Source organism: Phacochoerus africanus, chromosome 4 (genome assembly GCF_016906955.1).
Source record: "Phacochoerus africanus isolate WHEZ1 chromosome 4, ROS_Pafr_v1, whole genome shotgun sequence".
Classification (NCBI taxonomy): Eukaryota; Metazoa; Chordata; class Mammalia; order Artiodactyla; family Suidae; genus Phacochoerus; species Phacochoerus africanus.
The window spans coordinates 122,666,102-122,679,352 of NC_062547.1; the positions used below are offsets into that span (position 1 = coordinate 122,666,102).

General features: G+C 40.0%; 1 long non-coding RNA gene across 1 annotated transcript; it reads right to left on the reverse strand.

Annotated features, from left to right (window-relative positions):
- Positions 1-723: 723 nt before the first annotated feature.
- Positions 724-9,043, reverse strand: LOC125124354 (uncharacterized). The gene is made up of 3 exons (XR_007134285.1): positions 8,917-9,043; positions 8,701-8,767; positions 724-1,567 (listed from the first exon to the last, which is right to left on the reverse strand). It is a non-coding gene; the product is annotated as an uncharacterized LOC125124354 (long non-coding RNA).
- Between the last annotated feature and the right edge of the window lie 4,208 nt (positions 9,044-13,251).

Here is a 13,251-nt window from a genome sequence, read left to right on the forward strand (position 1 = left end):
AGACATAGTGAGTCAGAATTTAGGCATAATGAAGCTTGATACACACTGCACAAAATTAAGAAATGCAGGAAGAGGAGCAGGTGAGACACTAAGTAAGGTAATGTGCTTAGTTTAAAGCCTGTTTTTTTTTGCGAAGCCAATGGAACATCTTCAAGGATGGGGTCCATGAACGGTAGGTAATCTAAGACTCCAGCTCGGGTGAAAGAAAGGGTCTGAAATCATTTTCTTTAGAAGTCAACAGCTTCCTATAACTCAAATGCACTCAATTACAGGCACTCAAGACATAGGTGGTTAATGAATGATTAAATGAAGTCATCCAGGAGCATAAAGAAGGGAAACAACAAGAAAAGCCCTGAGATTAACCCTAGGAACATTGAGATGTAGGATATTATCAGGAGAAAAGTAGCCTACCAGGAAACAAAGCATGTACTAGTACAAAAATACTGGGTTCAGCCCTAGTTTTACTGAACCAGCAGAGATAAAACCTAGGGCAAGCATAACTATTCTGATGATTCAAAGCCATTCTATCTCTAGAGAGGATAGGTGAGCATGTCAGATGGTTACCATTTAAATCTGTCATGAGAGGTTTCACAATGCCCTAACCGTGAGCTGCTCTATCATTTTCTCCCTAATTACTCCCCAAAAGAAGGCTTTGGTCACTACAAAGGAATGCACAGTAGCCAACTATAGTTCCATGAACACAAGCTTTATTGACACCTCTTAGATCCCAACTTGGCCCAGGAATGTGGGGAGAAATAATAGGAAAAGCAGGCTAACGTAACTCTTTCTCATGTGTTCTCTGTGACAGCTGAGGGGCAGAGTAGTCACTGGGCTCTAGGCCCCAAAAGACATGGACAATCCTCCAACTGTATTAAAAGAAATAGCCACAAGAAATTCTTCCAAGATAGATATCAAGAACTAGACCCTCAGACCTATTCCAGGTAACTTCTCCACTTCCAGCTGGGCAGCCCTGTAAGGTCCCTCAGTGACAGAGATTAGGAGGATTTTAATCAACTCAAATACACTCAATTCAAATACTTCAAACATTTAACTGACCCCATCTACACAGATTTCAAACAGCAAACTTAGCACAGTGGAGTTATCACCCCCAAACATTTTTTCTTATAATCAATAAGATGCATTGTATTTCAAAACTCAGACAATTTCCTTAACTATCATTTAAGCATAAGAGATCCATCCCATAGCCATCATTTCAAAACAAGTGTTTACCACTATCAGAACTGCTAATGATCTTCCTAAGTCATAATTTGTAGAGGCACTTTCAAGTTTTCTATTTGGGCAAACAAATCCTTAAGGAGCTTTTTGTTTTGTTTTATTTTCAGTATTACCCCTGGATAATAGGAGAGAGCTGATTGGCACGGCCAGATATAGATGGTAGGAAGACAGGGATGACAGCATATCCAACATCTTGGCTGGTACTCATCAACGGTCAGAAAGTTAGAAGGTTAAACTGCATTGATGATTCTGATCCCAACATACCCAGTGGTTTATCAAATAGCTTCTTCAAGTCTTTCAGCATTTTCTCTCTGTACCTCAGTCTCCTCATCTGTAAAATAGCAATAACAATTTTAGCTATCTGTTATGGTTTTTGAGAGGGCTAAAAAAAAGTAATCTATATAAATGTATTGTAAGTGCTCTGTAAGGTTTGCTTTTACTTTTATTATCAAAAGCATTATTTTGATTTGTAAGTCACAGAGGTTAAAAAATTACTAGAAGGAAAAAAAATCCCCAAAATGAAGAAGGCTTTTTAATGTTTTTCTATTATCAGAGGCTCTTAAACGCATCCTTCTAAAGTCCAAAAGCAACCTATTTTGATGAAACTAGTACACTTTATCTCTTCAGCAGCACTTGACTTTTAGCCTAAACAGATGTCACAAGATTCCACTGGGTAGGGCAATTTGTTGTTAAGGAGAGTAAGGACTTTTGCATAAATACAAGTCTGGGTTCCCTTAATTTCCAGATTTCAAACACTGAGAAATAGGAGTTCCTCTTGTGGCTCAGTGATAATGAACCCGACTAATATTCATGAGAATGCAGGTTTGATCCCCGGCCTTGTTCAGTGGGTTAAGGACCCAGCATTGCCATGAGCTGTGGTGGAGGTTACAGACAAGGCTCAGATCCAGCATTACTGTGTCATAGGCCAGCAGCTGCAGGTCCAATTTGACCCCTAAACTGGGAACTTCCATACACCGCATGTGCAGCCCTAAAAAAATATTTGAGGAAGTTCTTAACTCTGTATCCTCATTCCTGGAAGGAGACCTTATCACTAATGTGGAAGGATTTGTATAAGATTAAAAATGAGACAATATAATAATTTTTAATTACTGTATTTTTCCTCCCCACTCAGTAGAAACATCCAACTTGCCCCAAAGTTTATCATTTATGGACTATATGTCTAAAGTGAGGAGCTAAGGCCTGGTAATGGTGAACAACAATTTTCACATATCAATAAAACCCACCGTTTTTGCTCCTTTAAGTCCTTCCTTATTTAAATCATTATAGTTCGAAGAATTCCCTGGTCATATATCAACCTGGGGTGGAGTGGGGGGAAGGACTTACTGAAGAGAGTTCATTAAATATTGAGTAAAGAATTGAAGTGTGGATAAGCAATGAGTTCCTGCTGCAGAGCACAGGGAACTATATCTACTCACTTGTGACGGAACATGATGGAGGACAATGTGAGAAAAAGAATATGTGTGTGACTGGGTCAAGGTGCGACTGGGTCACTTTGCTATACAGCAGTAACACTGTAAATCAACTATAATAGAAAAAATTAAAGTCTCACAAAAAGATTTGTAAAGAATTGAAGCTCAGTATTTATACTAGGGATTGCCAACTCAAATAACTACAGGGATCATCCCTGTAATGGAAATAAGAGGAGCAGGTTGGTTGTAATAATAGGGAACAGGGAGGACTGTGGCAAACTAAAGAGTATACACACACTTTAAAGTGAGCAGGGGCAACAATGTGGTTTACCTCAATTGTCCTTATGCAAGAATGCAAGCCCAGTGTTGCCAGAGATTGTTTCTTAAAAGAAGCCAGAAATCACATTTGCATGTGATGTAGTCTGAACTCTAAATATTAACATCAAGTTCTATTAAAAACAAACAAAGAAGAGAGGTCAAATAAAAAATTTTGTGCCAAATTCAATCCATGGGCCATCAGATTGAAATTTCTGATTTATAAATCATCATTATGACCACCATATGGCCAATTCTGGCAAAAATCTCAAAGGTGGCCACTAATGTGAACTTTTTCTTTCTTACTACGTATAACTGGTTAGTTCTCCATCCCTTCACATTCAACCAAGACTAACAAGATAATGTTAAAGAAAACTTGAAAAGAACATTCCAAAGAAGTGAACTTGCCTGGACAAATTATCTCCAGGCAATTTTTTTTTTAATTTTACCCACTCAAATGCTTGCTTTGACAAATCCTAAGCACCCGGTAATGAAAGGTCTGCCTGATGATGCTGGGACAAAGGACAAAAGAGACAGGTCTGTCTCAATTCAGGAGGTCCCCTCCCCCATCACGCCAGCTGACCTTGACAAGAAGGGTGGTAGAAAGTGTCTGGCTCTCAAGCTCACTGACATTTGGAAGCACAGGTGCAGCCTGGAGCTCTGGCAGGATTCAGCCAGGCACTCCTGTGACAAGCCCAAGCCTGAGAGGGGGCAGTCCCCTGACAGCCTAAACAGGAGGCTGAATCTGTCACTGTCTGGCTGAAGCGGCTGTCTGGGACAAGTGCTGACACCAAACGCCTGAATGGAAGCTCAATCAAATGGGCATTTGTTACAGAAAACTCCCCCAACTCATATTTCACAGTGATCAGAGGCGGTGAGGCAGAGACCCCCAAATGGCTCATCACTAGAGTATTAGCCATGGTGGTTATCATACAGGGACAGCTGGGCTGAAGCCAAAGAGGCCCTCTTTGGAGACAGCAAATGTTCAGTGCCCTGGGTTGGCATGTCCCCCCGCACCTCCATCCCCCAGTGCATGGCTCTCCTACACCCCCTTGAGGGTCTGAAAGGAAAGAGCACAAGGGGGATGTGCTGGGTGGGAAGGAAGGCGTACCCTTGGAGGTAACAAGAGTCTGAGGGCGGAGCCCTGTCTATGGTCCATCAGACACAGGCCCTGGCCTTTTGTTCCACAGCTTCTTTTTAGTCAAAACAATGAGAACACTTTGGGACTTACCCTTCTAAAGAAAAGGGTTTTATTTTTCTTTCATTGACGCTGCTCTACAATGCACTCCACAATGCTCAATTCTGTGCTCAATCAGTCTGATGGAATTGAAACCCAAATGAAAGAGGCAGAGGAAATGCCATCGAATTTAGTTTTTGTCTCAGGAGTCACACAGAGAAGTTCTCTTCCCACCCTCCTCTTTCTAATTACATTGGCACAGCAGTAAAGAATGGTGATTACCTCCAAGCATCTCACCCATTAAGTAAGATGCCCCCATAACCCTGCTCCAAAGCCCATCCTGTGTTGTCGGTTACTTTCCTCCTTTGGGAAACTTGAGAATCAAATTTAAAATAATAAGCAAAAGATGAAATCTTTCTCAGAGTAACATGAATCTTTTGAATTCAGAAGCCCAATGGCTTTGACGTGACTAGAGATCCTCACTTATACAGTTACCAAATGAACAATAGAAAGAATGAGATAATCACTAGAATACTCACAAATATCCAAGTCTCATGTGCAGCCATCACGGTGACAAATATAACATTAATAACCACTTCAAGCCTTCTTCTAAGCACTGAATCCTTACAATAACCAGTGAAATAGGAAAAGTATTATCCCAATATTATAGGAAAGGAAACCAAGGCCCAGGAGGCTTAATTAAATTGTTTAAGTCATATAGCTTGGAAGAGGCAGTGTCTGGATTACAAAAAAAAACGGTGCCTTACACATAGTACTAAAACTATTGATGAGAGTTGCTAAGTTGTGGTAAAAGAACTCAATTTAGAATCAGAATGCCTTGATTTAGTCTTAGTATGTACACAACACCCACCAATTAATAAGGGAAAATATGAATCCTCCAAACAAGCCAAAAATAGAAAATTCACATAAAATTTTTACAAGTGACTGAAAAAAATACATGTAACATCTCACGGGTATTCAAATATTTGAAAATTACAGTGATGTGATATGCTAGCTTTTGCCTATCAAATTGACAAATATCTTTTAAAATTGTAATATCCAGTATGGGTAAGAGTGTACCATTAGCAACTATGGGGAAAAGTGTTGATTTATATAATATTTCTGGGGGGCAACCTGATAATATATGTCAAAACCTCACAAGTGGTTTATGTCTTCTCTGGTAATTTTAAAACTCGGCTATAAATTCTTTGCCACTCCTTTCCTCTCTGAATTGGCGGAGATTGTGTATGCTTCAACCAAGGGAGTATAGCAAAAGTGACAACAGTGACCAACCTCTAAGGCTAAACCCTAAAGTCCATATACATCTGCTGTGTGCCACAGAAATGCTCTTGGAACCCTGAGCCAAGTCACAAAAGCACTACACTGAGATCACCAGGCTGAAAGGGCCCCATGTAGGATCAGCAGTCAAGTTGTAGCTGAGCCCAGCCTCTGAGATCCCAGACGTCACAAAGCAGAGAACAACCATCCCTGCTGAGTCCTCTCTCAATTCCTAACTGAGAGCAACAATGAGCATAATAAAATGGTGGTTATTTAATGTGCTTAAGTTTGGGGTTGGTTCGCTATACAGCAACGAAGAACTGGAATAACCTCTTAACTGAGAATTATTCTTCTAAAACCTACCCTAAGAGAACAGAGATGTGCACAAGAATTATATAAAAGATGTTTATGGCATCACTGTTTGAAATAGGGGAAAATATGAAATGTACATTTGAATAAAAAGGGTTTTCTTCAGCCACTGATGAAATGTGGCAATTTAAAGTCAAGTTTTAGAAAACTTTATTAATATGAAAAAAAAACCTTCATAACTTATTATTTAAAGGGGGGTTTAAAATAACAGAACACTTCGTGGGAAAAAAAATCATATACATATGCAATATAACTGGATGAAAATATTCCACAATTTAAATAGTGGCTATTACTGAGCTGTGATATTACGGGTGTTTTTTTTTTTTCCTCTTGATGAGTTTCTGCATTTCTAAAATTCATGAAAGCAGTATACAATGTGCTAATAATACATAGTATGACCTCATTAAATGTACATAACTTTCAAGATCTCTTACGGAAGATTTGAGGTCAAATTTCAGCAACTTCTGTCTTACTGCCTTTTTACAAAGATTCTAAATTTTAATTTCTTTATTTATCAAATCAAGACAACATTTACCTCAAATGATTATTATGAGGTTAAACTACATACTAACTAGGTTCTTGGTATGGACCCATGTACCCAGTAGGCACTCAGTAAGCAGCATTTTTTTTTGTCTTTTTAGGGCCGTACCTGCTGCATATGGAAGTTCCCAGGCTAGGGGTCAAATCAGAGCTTTGTGCCACCCCATGCCACAGCCACAGCAATGCCAGATCCAAGCCCTGTGTGAGACCTATACCACAGCCCACCGTAATGCTGGATCCTTTAACCCACTGAGCAGGGCCAGGGATTGAACCAAAGTCCTCATGGACACTAGTCAGGTTCATTACCCCTGAGCCACAAAGGGCACTCCAATAAGGGGATTTTAAATTCAATGATTTAAATACTTAATTTAAACACTTAATCCAAATTTTCAAACACAATCAGAATGAGTATTTGAAATAAATGTCTGTAGTTCCCAAGTGAATAAAGAACATTCACCAATCATCTAAAACAAGTAGAATTTCTGGAGAAGGTATAGAGAACATGCCTGGATCTACTCATGGGGAGTCAAGGCAGGGTGCATTGATGATTGTATTTCACCAATCATCTAAAACAAGTAGAATTTGGCCAAACTGCAAACCACTGTGACTCTCACTGCCACATGTTGGCCTTATTTATTACCACTGGTATTAGACAAGCACCAAGTCCTCCTGCTATGCTAAGTAGATGGTAAGCAAATACTTGAGGTAAAGTGAAGAGATTGGGCAGCAATTGATTTTCCCTTCTGATGTGTTAGAGCTTTCTTCTAATAATTGCAGCTGTCCCCAGCAAGACTGTGAAGGAAGTCTTAAACCTAAAGCTTTCCAATGATCTATGAAGAACCCCTACCCCCATATCTCCCTGGTTTATATTCTTCTCCTCATTCCCAGATCATAGTGCTATGAATTTGTTAGGTAGAGCCCCAGGGTATTGAGAGTGAGCTATGGTTCAACAAAAGACTTTCTGGAGAAGGTATAGAGAACATGCCTGGATCTACTCATGGGGAGTCAAGGCAGGGTGCATGCAGAGGGCACAGGCATTTTGGGGGGACCATAGGTAGAGTGCTTTAGGATTCCCCAGGCTATGGTCAGATTGCTCATTTCAAACCAAAAAGAGCAGAGTTTTTGTAAGCTCCTACAGGCACATAAGGGGAAGGAACGCCCCAGGGAGACCACTGCTCACAAGGGCTGCTGGAGAAGTTATATCATGAGTTTACATTTACTTGCAACTCTGGAGGCTTTTCTTTTCTGGTTGTTATCTAAGGCATGCAATCTTGGGATGGGCTAGTGTCAATTCAAGGCCCCAGCAGGCTACATGGCACTAAATAGATGCTACAGCAGCAATATCATGGAGTAGCTTAGCTAAATTCTTGACACACAAGCATATCCTTAATAAGTGCTAATAACAACAGGAGCTAACTTCTGTTGAGAACCCCTCTATGACAGGCACTGTTCTCAGCACTCTACTTGTATTAGCTCATTTAATCCTTACCATAACACTATGATGTAGGTACTGTTATCATCCCTGCTTCTCATGTGAGGAATCAGAAACACAGAGAAGGTAAGTGACCCATGGTTACACAGCTAGAAAGCAAGGAGAGGAGCCTAGTCAGCAAGCTCCAAGGCACAGTCTTTATCTCTCCTCTATACTGCTGTATGTAATCAATATGATTAATCTATCCACTATAAAAAATGTGGCATGGGAGGAAGAACATCAGACTACTTTTCACTAGTGTTATCACCAAGGTGATAATTGACCCCCACAGCCTAATCCAAGTGATGATGATGCAATGACAATATTACAAATAGAGAAAAAGGATAACCACTCTTCCACACTGAACCCTGGTTAACCCTCCCTCTTCCTCTCTGTGACACTACCTTTTGTATGATCCAAAGGTCTTTAGGCGTGTCCTATTAACATTTGTGTCCTCTGGGCTTCGTGCACCATCTAGCCCATCTCAGGAGTTTAATAACAACTTATTCAGCTGAATTGAAGAGGTTTTATTCATGTTAGCAGTTTCTACCTAATTCCTGTCTCCCAAGAGTTGTTCTTTGGAAGACACACACACAACGTTGTTGAATAAACGCTGATTCATCTAGCATGAAGTGGTTGGGGTCTGGAGTCAATGCCTTAGGAAACTCAACACCTGGCCTTTAGGATTAAGTGGAAATTGATAAATGACATGCCTAACCTCCACCTGGACTTTGAACCAATCAAGTTCAAACTGGGAATAAGATAAGACAGATGGAATCCAAATACAGTGTGAACATCTTGCTAATTAAGCTGATATTGGAGAATGTGATTTATATCTATGGGTCAGTGGGTTTCACAACCTTGAATTCCACAATTAGACTTACTCAGTTCTTGGAAGGACAGGATTCACTCTGGTAGGAGAACTCAGGCACTTGATGAGCATGTCTTCTCCTAAAAAGAAAAGAAAGAATGGAATGCCCATGTCCATTTCCTATTTCCAAGTCATCAATGAAACTGTCGTTCTTCCTCCCCTGGGAAGGAGTAAGTGAGAGCGTGGCTGCATAAGAAGAGAGAAGAAGAAAGGAAATCTGACCCTCTACCTGCTATGACTCAGGTGAGTGAGAACCTGAAAGTCATGAAGAGAAGGCGTTGGTAGAACTGAGAACAGCTGATCGATTTCATCATTGAGTCGAGTGCATAGTTACACAAATTATTGACATTCCTGTTTCTCTTTCATCTGTAAAATATGTATATATATTACATATTTCATTGAACATCAACAATTAAAATTTTTGGTTTTAAGTTTGGGTTGAAAACCCAGAGGAATTAAGTATCACATAGACAGAGTCTTCATCAAATTTGGCACCACTTCTTATTGTGTAATACAACCCTGAATGAGCCTGTAAGCTTTCAGAAAATACAGATTCTTTCACTTCATTGTATTCCCTAGATTACTATGCATACGGCAATTTGTCTACAAAAGCTTTCCCATCAATGCATATATGAAAGAAGAAAAAAAACTCTCATTGGCTATTCAACTTGTAACTCAAGGAAGAAGAAATTACAGGCAACTTAACTTAGGAATCATTCATTCTTATGTCTGTTGGGGGCACTAGGAATGGATTTTCCCATAAAAGGTCTACAAAGTGGATCTTTGCATACAAATATAACTAGGGTTAAGATTCCTCTACATTTCAGATGAAAGCACTCACATCTTATTCCACAAGGAATACTCGAGCATTTCATTTCTGGACCTAGGATGGGGCAAGAAATATACAGAATGGAGCCTGGAGAAATGGGAATGGGGACTGAAATTTGGGAGAGAAAGAGGGCCAGGAGTTTGGAGACTGGTATTTACCTCACTTCCTTTCTTCCACCCTTACTACTTAGGTCAGTTCTCCTGCCCCAACAAGATGCCCTAGCCCATCACTAGAGACAAGTGGGAAGGGAGAGAAAAGGGCTATGGGTGGAGGCAGAGGGCTCTGTAAAAGGAAAAAAGAGGGGGAGGGAAAAGACAGGGAAGTACTGCTGTCCAGTAAAGAGGAAGGTGAGCCCTTCCAGCTGTGGCTAAAGAAGTCTTCCTTATGTGAGCTAGAGTCAATAAGCAAATGGTAACCTATTCAAGCCATTATGGATTCGAGCCTGCTTAATATTTGACTAACTAAAAACAGACTAGAGAGTTAGGTCTCAGGTCTAGGTCATCTTTATCTCTTACTACCCACGAAGCCCTGGGCTCATTACTTAACCTCTGCCCATTGCAAAGCAATAATTATTTATTCCATGCTGAGCAGAGTTCTAAGCACTTTACATGCATCATCTCATTTAATTCTTACATAAATATTCTTAGGAAACAGAGGGAGCCATGCAGCCTTCTGTCTCTGAGAGTAGATCTCCTATTTACAGAATCTCTCTTAACTCCAACCCTTTTTCAAAGTATTTTCAGTGGCATGCCAAGTCAGCAAGAAGTTAAGATTCCTTGAACCTTGGAATTGAAGATTTGAAGGAGAGAAAGTAAAGCCCATAGAGCAGGCTTCCTCTTTGGATATCCCAGCTTAAAAGTGATCATTTTAAAATTTGGTAAGAGATTATCCATGCAATCTAAGAAGCTAATTTTCTAACACACTTCTTTCCATAATGCAGAAGTGAAAACATTTTCCAAGTTAGTATTTTCTTCTGCTATTTTGGTATAGTTGATTTAAATAGTGAGCTCAGTTGCCACATATAGAAGGCCCAAACTGCCTGATGTTTATTTGAACAACTGTGAGTTCTCAAATATACCTTGTTTTGATTTTGTTTTCTATTTCTTCTGTGAAGTTCATAGCCACCTCTTCTACCATCACAGGATTTCATTTACAAACTGTCTAACTTAACCTAATTAGCAAGCCAGAGCCCCTAATCCTCAAGAGTTTCCCCACTCCTCCAGTTCCCCAGCTGCAATACCCTCAGTTGTCAATGTAAAGTCATTTCTGAGAACCAGGAGGGGATAAATGGAAACTGGCCTTGACCACAGAGAAAATAGTCTCGTTTCCTCCATTTTCTGGCACCCGACTTTCTTTAAGGATTTCACTTCTCATTTAGAGCATGCCAAGTTCCATGGATGCAGAGGAGCTTCAGGATAATCCAAGCAGGTGTCTTTCATCCTATTTCCTGGTGTCTTGGTCATCAGGATGGGGCACTACTGCAAACCCCATCTTAGATGTGCTGCTGCTCTGTAAAGTAATGGTGTTCAATTATCATGCACTCCATTTTCACCTTGCCTCCAATTGTTCTGGTCATGTCAGATATTTAACTTTGATGCATACATTGCTTTGAAGAAAAGAGGAAAAAGTAACAGGAAGGGGAGGGATTAGCAGCTCAAAAGCTTTTAAAATCTTGATTTCATTGAAATGAAATCATACTTTACCTACCCTCTTTAGATGTTGATGATTGCATTAATTCCAGATGAAAAGTAGTCAGTAGGTGTCTTTTTTTTTTTTTTAAGCTGGTGAAGTTTTTCTACAGGGAGCCTGTAAAGGAAAACTCTCTTTCTCCCAGTGCTCCTAGGCAAAGTATTGAAGTACAGTCCCAACAAAATCAAAGTGACAAGCTAGAGCTTGTCACCAGCTCTGTGAGTTCTTTTAGGACTTGAATACAATCGTCAGCTCTGTGAGTTCTTTTAGGACTTGAATACAATCGTCAGTTGTCAAGGTCTCTTTGTAGACCAGACAAGTAACCATGAGGGCAAGGTCTAAATCAAACTTGCCCAAAAGACAACGCTACCTTTTCACATCTGATAGCAGTATCCAATGGCAAACCCAAGATCGAATGGTAAACTAAGGTATTAGGAAAAGTCATCAAAGCAACCATCAAATAACTCCGTAAAAATGTAACTGTGTTTAATGCAAGGACACAAAGTCACTGTTACCACATTTTCCAAACCAAAAATGAACACATATCCAATACATGTTCTGACTAAAAAAATGATTTCAATAACTCCCTAGTGAGTGCCCACTGCGTGCTAGGCATGGTTCTCAGCATTGCAGATGAAGTTGTGAACAAAACACGAATGGTCCCTGCCCTTGAGGAAATTACATTCTAATAACAATTAGATATAAAATATATTATTTGATAATTATAAATGTTATTACATCTCTTCCAGCCCCTTCACATCTCGATAACATCTAGATCATAAGAAAATAATGAAAAAGCCTTGCAAATTGGACCGAGAAATACTTAAGAATTAAGGAAGTCCACCATTCCAGTGGGAGGAAGGGCTGGGGGAAGCTGAAGGGGCTCATTCTTTGCAGTCATCTCACCTCACTGATTGAATGACAAAAGTGTTTGTCTACCCACTCCAGTCCCCTTCAATGCCAAATCACATTGAAATCATTCTAGACTGGGGAGTTCCTGCTGTGGCCCAGCGGAAATGAATCTGACTAGGATCCATGCAGATGCAGGTTCAAACCCTGGCCTTGCTCAGTGGATGGGGGATCCGGCATTGCCATAAGCTGTGGTATAGGTCGCAGACGCAGAGGCTCAGATCCCATGTTGCTGTGGCTGTGGTGTAGGCCGGCAGCTACAGTTTCTGATTTTACCCCTAGCCTGGGAACTTCCACATGCCATGGGTAAGGCCCTAAAAAGAAAAAAAATAATAAAAAGTAAAAATAAAAACATGTCTTATGTGGCATTTTAAGGAGATTGGGTTCTTTTGGACAAGGAGAAAAAAAAAGGCCTTAATGAAATCATTTGGGTTTATCAATTGAACTGAAAACCAAAGAGAATAATGAGAAAATGATACAACAAGGAGAAATGGAGCTAAGTCTCTTCCTCCCCGAGCTTTCAAGACCAAAGTTATTTCTGTCAGGGGAAATGAGAAAAGAATCACATGACTTTCGAGCCCTGGATAAAACATCATTGTTAAATACAGTCTTTAGCTGAAAAGAAATAAGCAAGAATCCATGCTTTTCCTCCCTTGACACTTAGTAATATTTGTCTGAATTCTTTTAACGTTTCCCCCTTTCCTGTTGGCTGCTGAAGCATGCACTTAAAGTCGAAGGAGGGTTAGCAGGTTGGGATACTGTCTCACTTAGATGGTTTTATACTTAAGAAAATGGGGATGAAAGAACTTATTTGTTTTTCCTCTCTCTATGTATAATTACCTAAGTATCTTCACCCATTCTTTTGGTTAATCATCATCAGTGACTAGCTGCAAATCTCTGTATCTAAGTACATTCTGTAGATGCCACACTTTTAAAATACAACAGGGCTAGCACTGGGATCTGGGGTTTTCCCATGTCCCACATACTGCTTCTCTTTATGCATCCTGCAGCTTAATGACAGGCACCACCATGGCCAAAGTCTCCCACCACTCAAGGAAAATTATGATACAACCATGCAGCAGTCACCTCTAACAACACTTAAGAACCATAAAAAACATGGTTTAAAGAATTTTTTAA